General features: G+C 46.1%; 1 pseudogene; it reads left to right on the forward strand.

Moving 5' to 3' along the window:
- Nucleotides 1-8,229: 8,229 nt before the first annotated feature.
- On the forward strand, nt 8,230-9,071 carry LOC106590323 (uncharacterized; annotated as a pseudogene).
- The last annotated feature ends 977 nt before the right edge of the window (nt 9,072-10,048 follow it).

A 10,048-nucleotide genomic window follows, 5' to 3' on the forward strand; every position in this document is an offset into this window, starting at 1 on the left:
GCGCGCCAACGAGCGTCTGCGTTGCCAAGGGCTAAAATAGAAGTCAGTTCTAGTTCTGACGCAGATCGCGCTGCAAGTCCTGCCTCTCCCATCTCCTGTTACTGCTTAGGTGACGCTAGCCCTTTCTGTCACGCCCTGATCTGTTTCACCTGTTCCTGTGATTGTCTCCACCCCCTCCAGGTGTTGCTTATTTTCCCCAGTGTATTTATCCCTGTGTTTCCTGTCTCTCTGTGCCAGTTCGTCTTGTATGTTTAGTCAAGTCAACCAGCATGTTTTTCCCAGTCTCCTTTTGCTATTCTCCTTTTTCTAGTCCTCCCAGTTTTGACCCTTGCCTGTTTCTGGACTCTGTACCTGCCTGCCTGACCATTCTGCCTGCCCTGACCATTCTGTACCTCCTGGACTCTGATCTGGTTTTGACCTTTTGCCTGTCCACGACCATTCTCTTGCCTACCCCTTTGGATTATTAAACATTGTAAGACTCCAACCATCTGCCTCCTGTGTCTGCATCTGGGTCTCGCCTTGTGCCATGATACTCTCAAGGAGCCACACAGTGGTCACAACCGCTGAGGTGTCACTATGCCTTCCTTTGCAGATTAGGACTGTGTTGGACAGGGCTAGGGCATGGTGACACCTCCTTTCTAGGTTAGAGGATAAATGTCTTGGTTTGAGGGAAAAGTTGGAGCAGTCCACCATACTGGACAAGAGCAATCTGCACTCTGATCTGCTGCGCCATCTTGTGGTGATTTGGGATTAGTCGTATACATTCACTGTCATCATCAGTAGTACTTCAGAGTCATCTAACATGATTTCATTCCTAGACTGTAAAAATACTCAAACTTGACCTGTGTCAAGTGCTGTCTCTAACTCTTTCCTCCTTTTTCTCCATCTCCATTTCTCTCTCTCTCTCTCTCTCTCTCTCTCTCTCTCTTGTCTTTTTCAATGAAGTGTAATCACATCTGTCCCTACTCTACGTCTTTCTCTGTCTAGGGGGAATCAGAGATTCATAATGAGTCAGGCTGAGGCTTGGAGGCTGCTCTTCATTAGCCATGGAAGCAGCAGCTGAAGCCCATTTGCAGATCCTCACCGTTGGCACCATTATCCCGCTCTGCAAGTCCTGCCTGGCACTGGCACCGACCGGCAGCTCTACCAATTTGGGTGCCCATGGGTAGTGGCCGCTTTTTCCAGCTGGTCCTCCACTACTAATGGCACCAGGGCAGGACATGTGTGTATGCAGAAAGAGCCCAGGTACCTCAATCACATCAATCAGACGCTGAAGTGGAACTCCGGGAGCTGGCTCATTGACTCATCTGAGAATACTAGTGTCTGTCAGGTGATGCCATTAAGATGGTTGAAGTCATGTGAAGTCCGGCAGACAGACAGAGTGACAGATTAATATAATGAACAGAGGTAAAACACAGCATATCTATCTACCTTCCCTCTCCGGTGAGGCTCCATGCTCGACTGTGTTTGTAATGTGTGTGTCTCCCCAGGTAGGGCCTAGTTAGGCTACACAGCAGTACTTCATCATCATGGCGAGCACCTGTCAGAAGAACAATTGGTTTTTATCCTCAGATGCTGTTTCAACAGGCCAAACCCGATTTGGGTACTTTGTAACTGCATTAGCCGTATACTGTGGTCATACGTCACTTTCCCCCACCACCTCTCAGGGAGCATTACAAATGGCATCTTTATGTTGTGTAATAGCCTGTGGGGCTGATATCCTCCTTTCTATTCATCATACCACTCTATCTGCACATTCTTTTTATTCTATTTGCCTCTTGTTATGGCTGCAGAGCTAGATTAAGAAATTACATTTCAGATATGAAATAGTCCCCTGTTGAATATAGGAATGAATAAAAATGGAAAATATGGTTTAAGTCGTGGGAGAATGTGGGAAATTGAAAATATTTCATAGCTAATAGAATCAGTGCACCGGGAGACTCTGAACCATTACAGGAACTAAGAGAAATTGGCACAACTGTGGCCTAAGGTATAGATGCTTGTCTGTTTCATCCATTCAGGGGATCCCCTTACTGTGCAGGCTGGCGTGCCTTGGGAGAATGGGTGTGGGGACCGTGGCCTAAACCAAAGTAGGGATGGGGAAACGAAGCTTCCCAAAGCATTTCCAGCCAATTGTGTCGAAAATAGGTTAATTACTCTAGGCTATGATCAACCTGATCTTCAAAATAATTTAGAGCAGCCAAATTATTCTAGATCAGGTCCCACACGCCCTAGTACGTGTGCAGTGTAGCCTTCTTGGTCACGTACACATATTTTGCCAATGTCATGCTTATGTTTCTAGCTCCAACAGAGCAGTATACCTAACAATACAAAACAATACACACAAATGAAGAAATATCAGAATGAGCAATGTCAGAGTCTGGAATATATATATATATATATATATATATATATATATATATATATATATATGTTTGTGTAAAATGGTGTGTATAGACAGTATGGACAGTATATGACTAGGAAAGGTGTGTAGAGCAGTAGTTATATAGGATGAGCCATGACTGGAATACAGTATATACACATATGAAGTGGGTAAAACAGTATTTAAACATTATTAAAATGTTCAATGACTTTGTAAATAGGGCAGCAGTCTCTAAGGTGCAGGGTGGAGTACCAGCTAGTAAGTTCAGGGTAGGGTAGTGGGCGGAGGCCGGTTAGTGGTGACTATTTAACAGTCTGATGGCCTGGAGATTCTGTTCCTGTTTTTCAGTCTCTCGGTCCCAGCTTTTGATGGTCCTCAGAGCATGTGCAGACCAGCTGACTAGAGTGTTTACGGACATATTCACTCTCTCCCTATACCAGTCTGTTGTCCCCCCTTGCTTCAAGATGTCCACCATTCTTCCTGTATCCAAGAAAGCGAAGTAATTGAACTATCGCCCTGTAGCACTCACTTCTGTCATCATGAAGTGCTTTGAGAGGCTAGTTAAGGATCATATCACCTCCACCTTACCCACTACAATTTGCATACCGCCCCAACAGATCCACGGATGACGCAATCGCCATCGCACTTCACACTACCCTATCCCATCTGGACAAGAGGAATACCTATGTAAGAATGCTGTTCATCAACCACAGCTCAGCCTTCAATATCATACTGACATTCAAGCTCATCACTAAGCTCGGGGCCCTGGGTCTGAACCCCGCCCTGTGGAACTGGGTCCTGGACTTCCTGACAGCCAGGTCGGGCAACAACATCTCCGCCATGCTGATCCTGAAAACGGGGGCCCCACCAAGGTGTGTTGTTATCCCTCTCCTGTACTCCCTGTCAACCCATGACTGCATGGCCAAGCCTGACTCCAACACCATCATCAAGTTTGCAGACGACACAAGAGTGGTAGGCCTGATTACCAACAAAGACGAGACAGCCTACAGGGAGGAGGTGAGAGCCCTGGCGGCATGGTGCCTGGAAAATAACCTCAACGTCAAGAAAACGAAGGAACTGTTCGTGGACTTCAGGAGACATCAAAGAGAGCACACCCCCATCCTCATCAACGGGGCTGCAGTGGAGAGGGTGAAAAGCTTCCTCTGCGTGCACATCACTGACAACCTGAAATGGTCCAGCCACACAGACAGTGTGGTGAAGAAGGTGCGCAACAGCGCCTCTTCAACCTCAAAGTGGTTGTTTGATGAAGCGACACTTTGGACGTCATTGATCACGTGCTTCTGATAAGGTGATACAGGCATTGGCACACTGCTTTGAAGTAAAGTGTTCAGCCAAATTTCGACACATGCCTCAGAGCTCCGGTATCAAACGTAACATCACTACAGCAAAGTGATGACAATGGATTGTGAGTATGTTTATGGCAAGGTTGCCCGTAGCCACTGGTACCTGTTCCCCTTTTCTCATGGCGCGCCTTCGTTGGCCAGAAATAAGAATATTGATTAAAACTTAATACATTGATTGAATAACTATGTGCTAATGAAACTCACAGGATGATTTAACCTGTTGTGCTGGTGTCCAGCAGCGTCAGCATTGATTGTACAGAGTGTGATGTGGTTAGCTGATACGTAAAATCAGCAACGCTTGGACAGAGGGACACACCCACTCTCCTCCTGATGTCTTCTTCGGACTCATTTGTGTTCCTCATCAGGTCTTTGTTTCACCAGAAGGCAAGCCATAGGGTACAAACATAGAGCTTATCAGTAGCCAACTCTGACTGCTTGTGAATGCGTGACCAATCTCCAAATCCCAACAAACACAAACACAAACACAAACACAAACCCCCATCAAACTTTCCCCAAAACTTGGCAAGGAAAGCTATGCAAATGAGGTCCTCAGTCAAGACACTGCACGTGGATAATTGGCATTCATAATTTCCGACAACACCAGAATAACTAGCTGGTAGCACATAATCCGCTACCAGACACTCTTCCTTGTCTTGAATCTATTTCCCGGGATAAACACGGCGGAACGAGGCGGTTTGTGATCAGCCGCCGGTGGTGATAGCTAATCTGAACCCGGCAGGTACGACACCAACACAAACCATGCATGAACAATACTTTCAAAGAGGCCCATCTCTCGTCTGCTGACTCTTAGTTTATTTCAGTCCATCCAATCAGAGACAGTAAGTTTATTTCAGTCCATCCAATCAGAGACAGTAGCCAGGGAATTGGGTGCTGCTTCTTCCAAAATCTTCCCCTAGGGAAAACAATGATCTGGCTCTGATTATGGGATTCCGGGATTCCCCAGGGCCAGGAATAATCCTTCCTGCTTTTTTTTCCGTCGGAGAGGGGGCATCCTGGGCTTATCAGTGGCACCATGCTCAATGATAGCCGAAAGGCCTGTGTGATAATGTTCCTGTCTCTCACTGTCATTCTGCATCAATACCAGCACACTACCTGCAGACTGCTAGTGCTTCCAGTATATGGCATAAACCAGAAAGACAGATCTTTGGATATACAATGTGCACCAGTAATGTTGTTTTTACAGCGCAGTGAATTCTTTTTATGTTGATCTCATGACTGATAAATGATTGAAAAAGTGAGGATGGGGAAATTAAATCTGGAACAGGTATCCACTGTCTTCTCATCCAGGAATAACAACAGTAGAGATGCAATTAATTTTCTGTTTCTCAAAACTGTGCTCACTGGATTAGATATTAATTCATGAACATGACCTATATATTAATGTTTGTAGTCCATATATACAGTTGAAGTCGGAAGTTTACATACACCTTAGCCATACACGTGAATTTTGGCCCATTCCTCAGGACAAAGCTGATGTAACTGAATCAGGTATGTAGGCCTCCTTGCTCACACACGCTTTTTCAGTTCTGCCCACACAGTTTCTATAGGATTGAGGTCAGGGATTTGTGATGGCCACTCCAATACCTTGACATTGTTGCCCTTAAGCCATTTTGCCACAACTTTGTAAGTATGCTGGCACCCAGGTGCTTCACGGTTGGGATGGTGTTCTTCGGCTTGCAAGCGTCCCCCTTTTTCCTCCAAACATAACGATGGGGTCATTATGGCCAAACAGTTCCATTTTTGTTTCATCAGACCAGAAGACATTTCTCCAAAAAGTACAATCTTTGTCCCCATGTGCAGTTGCAAACCGTAGTCTGGCTTTTTTATGGTGGTTTTGGAGCAGAGGCTTCTTCCTTGCTGAGCGGCCTTTCAGGTTATGTTGATATAGGACTCGTTTTACTGTGGATATTGATACTTTTGTACCCGTTTCCTCCAGCATCTTCACAAGGTCCTTTGCTGTTGTTCTGGGATTGATTTGCACTTTTCGCACCAAAGCACGTTCATCTCTAGGAGACAGAACGCGTCTCCTTCCTGAGTGGTATGATGGCTGCGTGGTCCCATGGTGTTTATACTTGCGTACTATTGTTTGTACAGATGAACGTGGTACCTTCAGGCATTTGGAAATTGCTCTCAAAGATGAACCAGACTTGTAGAGGTCTACAATTTATTTTCTGAGGTCTTTGCTGATTTCTTTTGATTTTCCCATGATGTCAAGCAAAGAGGCACTGAGTTTGAAGGTAGGCCTTGAAATACATCCACAGGGACACCTCCAATTGACTCAAATGACTTCAATTAGCCTATCAGAAGCTTCTAAAGCCATGACATAATTTTCTGGAATTTTCCAAGCTGTTTAAAGGCACAGTCAACTTAGTGTATGTAAACTTCTGACCCACTGGAATTGTGATACAGTGAATTATAAGTGAAATAATCTGTCTGTAAACAATTGTTGGAAAAATGACTTGTGTCAAGCACACAGTAGATGTCCTAACCAACTTGCCAAAACTATAGTTTGTTAACAAGAAATTTGTGGAGTGGTTGAAAAACGAGTTTTAATGACACCATCCTAAGTGTATGTAAACTTCCGACTTCAATTGTAGTCACCTTAGCCTTGACACCCTGCTTTATTGGTTCAGATGGCATATTCAGACAGTGAACTGCCTTGTTCAACTGCAGCGTTAAAACCTCTTCAAGTAAAATATGTTTATTTTTACTTCTCTGTTTTGGTTTGAGGGGGAGGAGGTGGGAGTGGGGGGCTAAGGGGTATATTAAGGCTGAATGAGGCACTCAGTTTGTGGGTCAAATTGTCAAGTGAGTTGCATTTCCCGAGGAATTCCACTAATGCCGGTACCCGGGGTCCTTTGAGCTTTGACACACACAGTTAGTGAATGAAAATAACCAAAACCAAAGTTTAATTTAAACATGCATTGTGTAGGCCAATAGAACGCTGAATAGTACAGTAAAGCGGTTTCAAGTGTCTTACAGGTCTCCAATGGCATTTGAGATAACTTCAATGACAGCAGGACACAGTCTGAGATTTAGACTAATGCTCTTGGTTCTGAGCCAAATACCAGAGCCCAGTTTGTAACTCAGTGCATGTCTCTCCATACCTCCTGCAAAGAGGGTGACTTTTTACTTTGATAATGACCTACTCCTAGTTCTATGTGTGCTTAGGGTTGAAGGACAAACTAACCCCAACTATCCCAACTAACAAATTCTTATTTACAATGACGGCCAACCCCGGGCCAAACCCGGACAATGCTGGGCCAATTGTGCGCTGCCCTATGGGACTCCCAATCACGGCCGGATGTGATACAGCCTGGATTTGAAGCAGGGACTGTAGTGACGCCTCTGTGCCTTTGACCGCTGTGCCACTCGGGAGCCAAAGGAAATTGGTATTGGTATTTTATTTTATTAGTCCACTATTGATACATTCCCAAAATCTTTAAAAGAAAATGAATGTCTACAAAGAAAGTCCCCTACCGTCTCCAACCCTATTGGGGTACCGGACACCCCCGCAGTCCCTGCAAGTCGGGGGGCGCACGAGCTCTCGTGACATCGATCTCTATACATTTTTTATTTTATAAAGAATTTTGACAGTCACTCTCCAAAAAGTCATTTATAAACCTTTTTAATTTCCATATACTAGGAAGCTAAGTATTTGTTTCTTGGGATTCAAAAATGTGACTGATCAAAGTGCCTTGGGCCTTGGAAAAAAATAGGCTAATTGAACTGATTGAAATTAAGGGCATATCGGTGAACAAATGCTGTGGTCAAGGCTACGACGGCGCCAGTGCAATGGGTGGACCTTACTCAGGTGTTCAAAAGTACACATCAGACTGAGAGCCTAATGCTTCTTAGGTACTTCTTTTTTAGTTTTAGTTGAGAAAAAGATCTCGCTGCAGAAGCGACAGTTACAGGGATGGTTAGCTGTGTAAATCAAATGACTTTGGGCGAAAATGGCATCCTCACACCCTCTGCGCAATTAAGGTTAGTTATCGCCCGGGCCGGAGTGCTGAAATGACAGAGGCAGCTAAAGGGGGTGGATGATATGGGGGCGCGGGGTGGGAGGCTAGGGGTGAAACTTCGTAAGTGTGGCTGTGGTGGTGGTGCTGCCCAGTCAGTGTGGGCTAGCGGTTGGTTTCAGCCACCTGCTCCTTCTCCTCTTGTCAGCACACTCCTCCTCAGATCCTCAGAGCTGTCCCCTGGACAAATACACACATTATTACTGCTCTGCTACACTCCACTACACTTGGCCAGCACTTACAAAGAGGATATCCAGCGACATTTATTATCCAAAAGTGAGAATGTCCACAGTCTCTGCTGACTGTCCCAGCTCTGCCCAAAGCTACTTAGCTGCCAAACCTACTGGTCTAGGTGGTTCTGTAGCTAAGGCTTCCGGGTAATGAATGCTCTTGGATATCTTGTTGTCTAGACATTGGGAGTCCTGCTGAGGAAGCATCAATGGGAGCCAAGCAGTCCAAGGAGGAGATGAAGAGGCAGGTGAGGAAGAGTGCCGGACGTGAGGAGAGCTTGACATCAGCGGAGCGGATCCGCAACCACACATACAAACAGTGGGGCTACAGCATGCTGAGCCTGGCCCGCCGCGGCCTCAAGGAACCCCCAGAGGAACTGTGGGATGTGATGGAGCTTGAGAAGCTCAATCTGTCATTGAACTGCCTACGGGCTCTGCCCCCCGCCCTTAGCATCCTCAGCAACCCGGTGGACCTCAACCTGTGGGGGAACCAGCTGACCAGCCTGCCCCCGGAGATCGGCCAACTCAGGCACCTCCGTGTCCTGTTCTGCTACCGCAACCAGCTGACCGAGGTCCCAGAGGAGCTGGGAAACTGCACCAGGCTGGAGGTCCTCAGCCTGACCAACAACCAGATATCTGGCCTCCCCGCTTCCTTCGCCAGCCTGACCTGCTTGCGCAAGCTCAACCTCAGCCACAACAAAATTGTTCACATCACCGGCTGCATCTACACCATGAGGAGTCTGGTGTTCCTCCACTTGGCCTGCAACAGGCTGGAGAGCATCGCCGAGAGCATCGCGGCGCTGGTGGAGCTCAAGATCCTCATCGTGGAGATCCACTCGCTCCCCAAGATGATCTGCTGCCTGACGCGCCTGGAGCTTCTCAACGTGGACTTCAACGACATCTAGAACGTGCCCCAGGAGATGCACCAGCTCAGCAGGCTGGAGAAGCTGGCCTGCCACCCCTTGGATAAGGGGCTCCACATCATGCAAAACTCAAAGAAGTGCTGGAAGGAGGACTCACCGCCCTGTTTAATTATCTCAAATCTAATTGAGACTGGCCACAGAAGGAGGGAAAATTCCTGGTCTTGATCCGTGTGCATTTCATCTGGAGACCCACTTTTGGTCTCCATAAGGGAACTAATGTACTTCCATTGTTGTTGCTCATGAGTAGGATAAGATTTTGGAGTGACCCTCAACATGCATGAGAAAAGGAAGAGAAAAAGCTTAGATTGCTGTATTTGAACTTTCTGTATATAACAAGACGATGCAAAAGACTCTGCAACTGTGATTATGCTAAAATGATTAGGCTATTAATTAAATGACTGTAGTCCTGATTCTAAGGGTGCTTATGTAGAGTTCTACCTAGTAACTCTATTTGCATAAATTGGGACATGTTATCCTTGTAAACTCCTTAAAGCAACTTACAAGTGAGTGAAAGGCTCAGTGGGGCTAAACACATTGAATTGAAATAGACTTGGACTGTTGGGAGGCCGGGTTAGAGGAAATAGATTAACGTGTAGCGGAGCTCTGACGTCAGATTCTTCACACTCTCTACCAGAGAAGTCCAGAGACGGGAAGAGGTCATGTTTCAGGTCCCGAGTGAGAACAACTAACAAAGCCAGGGGCTGTTTGTTCTTAACTAGCATTGTATTTCTCCCTCATTTGTTTTGTCTTGCTGTTGGGGGAGCGAGCCTGGGCATTTCTCTGACCTGCTGCATATAACTTGCTGATCCCGGTTGACCTCCACTCCCCCAGCCTCTCGTTTAGCTATCTAAACTATCCTTCCAGGATTAAGATTGGGATGCTTCCATTACATCAACAAAAAGGTCAGCCTTGAGCCCAGCCGTGTTTGCTGCTGTAGTTACCGACCACTTCGTTTAAGAGCTACAAGCAAAATGCTGTTGCCAGGCTCCAATCCCAGCCAGCTTGAAGGATCACATGCTATACTGCACACAGTCAATGGATCTACAGTCTTATCGTGGCTATTGGATTGACATTTGGGTTGGAGTAGCATTTACGTTTTTTAATG

Source organism: Salmo salar, chromosome 29, assembly GCF_965601325.2.
Source record: "Salmo salar chromosome 29, fSalSal1, whole genome shotgun sequence".
Classification (NCBI taxonomy): domain Eukaryota; kingdom Metazoa; phylum Chordata; class Actinopteri; order Salmoniformes; family Salmonidae; genus Salmo; species Salmo salar.